The sequence below is a fragment of the Chelonoidis abingdonii genome, chromosome 1 (genome assembly GCF_003597395.2).
Source record: "Chelonoidis abingdonii isolate Lonesome George chromosome 1, CheloAbing_2.0, whole genome shotgun sequence".
NCBI classification, from domain to species: Eukaryota; Metazoa; Chordata; order Testudines; family Testudinidae; genus Chelonoidis; species Chelonoidis abingdonii.
This window is the reverse complement of record NC_133769.1, coordinates 87,015,120-87,021,065: the sequence shown is the minus strand read 5'-3', so window position 1 is coordinate 87,021,065 and position 5,946 is coordinate 87,015,120.

Here is a 5,946-nt window from a genome sequence, read left to right as displayed (position 1 = left end):
CCAGTATGTTTCAATTGAAGTGTTTGAGAAACTAAATTTGGGATAACAGGATTTGTGCATATCATATTTTACTAATAAAATGATGGACTTTATATGCACTTGTATTGTCCAAGAGAGAGCTGGGTAGTATAAGACATACACTTCTAGGGAAAGTCTGGAACTGGGAGTTTGCTGGTGTTGCTCTGTAGTGAGATTCAAGAGTGACTGGCTGCAGTACTCCTACAATAACTGTGAGTAATGTACAGGCTGGAGGCTGAGTGAGAGCAGAGTAGGAGTGGTAACTCTCACAAAGAAGTGGTGTAGAAGGCACTCCAGGTTAGAGAGTGAGGGGGCACAGCTGTTCATCAGTCCATATTGTACAACACAACCACGCTTCTTCCAACAAACTTTGGTGCACCTCTTAGTGCTATCTTATGTCTGTCTGTCTGTCTCACACACACGTTCTGCATAAGGTTGTGAGTAATGGAGGAGGTATAATTTCTTCAATTATATTGCTTATTATTAATCATAACACAAGTTATACACATCTAGATTAATACAGTAAACAGGACCAATTTGCAGTCAGAGTGGTGATATGCCTCTGGGACAGGGTGTAACAGGGCTTTATGGTCCCTTCTGCCACACCCTGCCCCAGGAAGCAACCAGGTGGGAGGAGAAGAGCAGCAAAGGTAGGTCCTCCAGGCCTGCCTAGAGAGGCATCACTGGGCAGCCATCTTTGAAGCTAGAAAGCCCTGGTTCTCCAAGGCTGCAAACAGCAAGTCAGTGCCCAGCAGGCTCAGATAAAAGGAGATGCAGGGCCTTAGCCCATTTGTTCCTGACTGGGACCAGAAGAAGGGAGCTCCTCTTTGGCCAAAGGAGCCTGACAAGAAGAGGTTATGGCTGACTGAACTTACACTAAGATTGCAGTGGGAGAAGAACCTGAGGATGTTGACCCTGAGATTGGGCTGCAGTTAAAAGGGTCCAATAGCAACAGTTGATTGGATTTGAGCAGTATGTGGCTGCTGTGTATAGGGTTCTGGGTTGGAACCTACTGGCCACACACAGGTAAAGTGGCGTAAACTGCAAAAGGGGGCAGGGCTGATTTGGGAGCCCAAACAAAGGGCTGAATTAAAGAGATTAGAGCTTGGCTGAAGAGCCTAGCGAGGGCAAAGAGACTTATTTGCTGGACTCTTTAATATCCCAGACTAGATTTGTGTGACTTGACTGGAGGGCCAAACCACTGAAGACCTGCCAAGATCAGTCAGCAGCCTGCAAAGGTCACTAAGGGCAAGAAAAGGACTGTGATACCTCATCCAGTTGCTTGGAAGCTTCAAGAGGTGAGTGCCCTTTTACAGGCCCTTTGTGATATTGCCCTTGTTATATAAAAAACAATAAAATGTGATTATAATATCCCAATTATATCGTGCTATGCCTCAAATCAAAATCAGGTGGCCCACTTTTTACTAGTCCAAGAAGCATAGAAGTCAAACCCTACAGGCCCATTGCTCTTGTTGTACGAGCCATTTTCATTTGTTTTCTACTGTGCACAGTGTTCTAAATATGATAGTTAAATACTGTAGAACTAAGACTCTAAATTGTATTAAAAGTAGAAGTCAATGAAAGGTACTACTTGTACACCTCTACCTCGATATAACGCTGTCCTTGGGAGCCAAAAAATCTTACTGCGTTATAGTTGAAACCACGTTATATCGAACTTGATTTGGTCCACCGAAGCGCGCAGCCCCGCCCCCCCAGAGCGCTGCTTTATCACGTTATATCTGAATTCAGATATATCGGGTGGCATTATAACGGGGTACAGGTGTATTTCAGAAGTGCCTGGAGGCTGCAATCAGTATCAGAGCTCCATTATGTCAGGTACTTGAGAGTCATGGAAAACTAATGTCCATATTATGAGAGAGACAGGTGAACAAATGTAAGGAAACTAAACATGACTTCAATTATTTGTAGTCTGTCTTTGAGACTTAAGGGGTTGATCAAAGGTTAGGAGTAAGCAGGGGAAACTTAACAAAACAAACTATTGGTAAACATCAGTAACTTTGAAGAACAAGCCATCTTGTACAACATTCTTTAGCCAAAAAGTTCTAAATATCCTTTTAAGATGTGTGTGAAGAAACTAAACACACTTCACTGACTCAGCCACATCTATATTTGTTGATTCTTTATCTGAATGATGTGCTAATGAGATTCAGCAGTGGGAAGGATTGTCTTATCACAGTTCTAAATAGAAAGTCATTTTTCTCTTATATACACACTACTGTAAGTACCAAGAAAAACAGCAGGAATGGTTTCTTGTAGCTGTTCTTTTTCCATGATTTTAAGACATAGAAACCTGCAAAATGTACAGAAATACCATTCATATAATATAGGCAAAGCCTATTCAGGTCCACTCTTATTTTCTGCTAGATATTAAAGTGTTTTAAGACTGATGTACAAATAACTACTATTGCATGACAATAATGCTAAAAATCAGAACCAGCTAATCAGTTCTGGTTTAGACACAGAAGTGGAAGAGAATACCTATTAAAGAACAGCATATGTCTGTTTTTATTTGCCGTATATAGCCTTTTTCCAATGTACTCATTTGCCTCGCCTGCATGCATACCAGCACACCCCATTTGATAAATGGAAAGGACAATAAATTAAGTTCAGAATAGAATGACTTTTCTGTGTAGAAAATATGGCCGCTAACTCACCTACCAGCAAAAGATACCTAAATTCTATATAGAGATAGGACTTTATCTAAAGCCTATTAATGCCAATGGAAAGATGAAGAATGATCCCTTTCTTCTTGTTCTCATGCAATCTTATACTAATTTTAAGAAGGGCATGAAAATATTTGAAAACTCTAGTATAGCAGGTCCCTTAAAAATTCAAAAGCAATTGGGACTTATTTTAAATTAACTGTAAATGAGTTATTTTGGGATAGTAAAAATCCTGACTAGAATTGTCAAAACTTGAAGTTTGGTTGGTTGGAAATATGTTTAGTTCTGAATAAGAACTAAAGTAGCTTTTTGAAATTTCCTGCAAAATTAAAATTCCAAAATTTTTCATCAGGGGGGGAAATGTTTCAGAAGTTTGAAATTTTTCTGTTTGATAAATTCTATAAAATACAAAAATAAAACCATAAAATAAAATATCAATTTTTTGAAACTCCAAAGAGTTTCCAAAATTTCAAATTTTCTTTAACAGGAAACTATCCAAATTGATAGAATTTCTGTTAAAATTTTCAGTTTAGATAAAAGGCTTTTCCCAACAAAAACCATTTACCCAAAAGGTTCTGTCCCGCTCTAATCTTGCCATTTAGATGTGGTGGTAGAAGAGTAGTATAGTAGAACTAGTGTTCACAATTGAAATCAAGGCCTTATTATACTGGGCACTGAAAATAACATACGAGACCATTTCTGTGCCAAAGCATTTACAACCGATGTAAACAAGACAGGCAAAATATGAGGAAGGAAATATTACTATCTCCCTTTTAAAGATTAAATTTCTTGTCCAATGTCTCCTCGGGAGTCTATGGCAATCCAAGAACTGAGCCTAGATCTTCTCCATCCATGTCTCCATGCCTTTCCCTAATGGTCATCCTTCCTTTCTAGTAGCTCATAGGAGAAGGAAACAGGAGGCCACAACAGGTGGAGTGGGAAGGGACTCAGGAGGCAACAGATGGGAAAGCAGAAGTAGGCATATAGGAGGAGCTTTACTCCTCTTATTGGCAGGGGTGAAAGTAAAATAGAGCTCTTACAAGTATGGGGCCAGATCTGGGCCCCCATGTACAGGGCAGGGCCTTGGGCAGAAGGGGTGGGGCTGAGGGTCAGCATTTCCCAGCCAGCCCATCTGCACTTTAAGCAGGGTCCTTTGCTGTGGCAGCACTTTAACATCTCTGTCCCTTTTGCACCCCCCCATCGGCGGCCCTGCCAGGTTGTCACTGCCCTTTTTGCGCTCCCCCTTCGGCGGCTCTCCTGGGACGGACCCGGCAGGGCCACTGATGTGCTGGCGCAAAAGTGGCAGTGACATTAAAGTGCTGCTGCGGCAGCACTTTAAGCAGGGTCCTTAAACCGCTGCCATGGCAGCGCTTTAAAATCAGAGGTACAGGCTGGTCCTGGCAGCTACTTTTTACCGGTATGGCGTACCAGCCTGTACCACCTTACTTTCACCCTGCTAATTGGCTCAATGCAAGGATAATTGGATGACACAATGGCCTGTGACATACAGGAGCTCAGACTAGATGTAATGGGCCCTTCTGGCCTTAACCTGTATGAAAACTCTTTGGTGCAACAAAGCCCAGATGTGTTCATCTTAAAACATCCTCCAGAACCTCTTTAATTCATTCTTTCCAGAGGAGGAGGAGAGCTGAATTGGAGGGTTTATGTCTTTGTAGTTGGGGGAGTCTTTTACAGTAATGACCAACAATAGGTCTGCTTTGCTTTTTATTGTAATGTATATTTAATACATTTATCTGAACTCACTACATGCTGGGAGAAAAAAAGCCATTCCCAAGGCTGGGTCACTGACTTACAAACAGCATTGGAGTGTTACTCATCTCAAAGCCTCTTTGTGCATGCGTGTCCCTATACACTTCAAGCTACTTGCTTGCCACAGATCCACTCCTGGCAGCAAAGAAATCAAGTGAGTATCCTCTTTTCTCTGGTGCAGGGAATGAGAGCACCTCCTTCTTTCTGATTCCTCCCCACTGCCTACCCTAGTGCATTTTTCAAAGTAACAGTGTTGATTATTAAGATTACTCTTCATTTTAAAAAGTATAAAAAGGCTCTCCAGTACCTTTTGGGATAAATTACAAAAAACAAATCAGCTAAAACTAGCAAACAACCCTAGCAACAGCCATTAGCACCACTCAGCCCACACCCGAAGAACCCACACTCCCATTCAAACCACAGCGCCCTTTATACTCCTCTGTCCTCAACATGCAAGGTATACCGGTCTTGCTGCAGACATATGGATGGGTTAGTCCTCGTCTCTCAAGTATGTCAAAGCCATGAGTCTACTTCAGAAAAAGCCATTTAAAAAAAAAAATCATGCACACTTCCACCATCCCTCCTTTCACAATGTTCAAGTATACAACTCTAAATTATAGCTCTAATTTGAGACAGGTCTAAATGAACTCTTGTACAAGACTGCCCTCTGCTGGTTTTATTGGGAATCTACAGAATCACATCATTCGTACCTGGGAAAGGGAAGGCCTGTTGACCAATGAAAACCTCCTCTCATGCATTGCTGTGATGTCTCAGGTGTGTTTTGTTAAGGTTTGGACAGTTTATTAAGATGAAACAATCTTCCATGCACTTGGAGACAAAACTCAATCCACTTAAATTATATATGAATCTAGGAACAAGTTTTCTTTGGTATAAAGACTGAAATCAAACTTTCCCAGTCATGGGGTAGCAAACATAGAAGGCTTTAAAATCAGAAAAAAATGAAGAGCCCAGTAAGCTAGAAGGATGTAGTATACCAAACTCTCTGTGACCACAGGTAGGGACAGGGTTTGAAAGGCAGCATTAAGAAAAAAACCCATCAGGTATGTGTGTATGCAAAACACAAGAAAGTGTCTAATAGAGCTGTACAAAATTCTTAACTCAGAAATTTGCCTGCTTTCAGGTTTTATTACAAACATAACCTTAGGGCCAAATTTGTAAGAGATTTTTGGTAATTCTGGTCTGACTTCAAATGGACCTTGGTTGACTAGTTTCAAGTGAATCCTGAACCATTCAAACTCAGTTGTACTCCCCATTCGGTTGGGTTTGTCCCCATCTGTCATCTCTTGTCCTGTATTTAGACTGTAAGCTCTTTGGGGCAGGGATTGTCTTTTGTTCTATGTTTGTACAGTGCCTAGCACAGTGGAGTCCTGCTTCAGGACTAGGGCTCCTAGACACTAGAATTAAACAAAAATATGGTTAAGCTCAAAACTGTAAGTCCAAGTGAACTGAAACA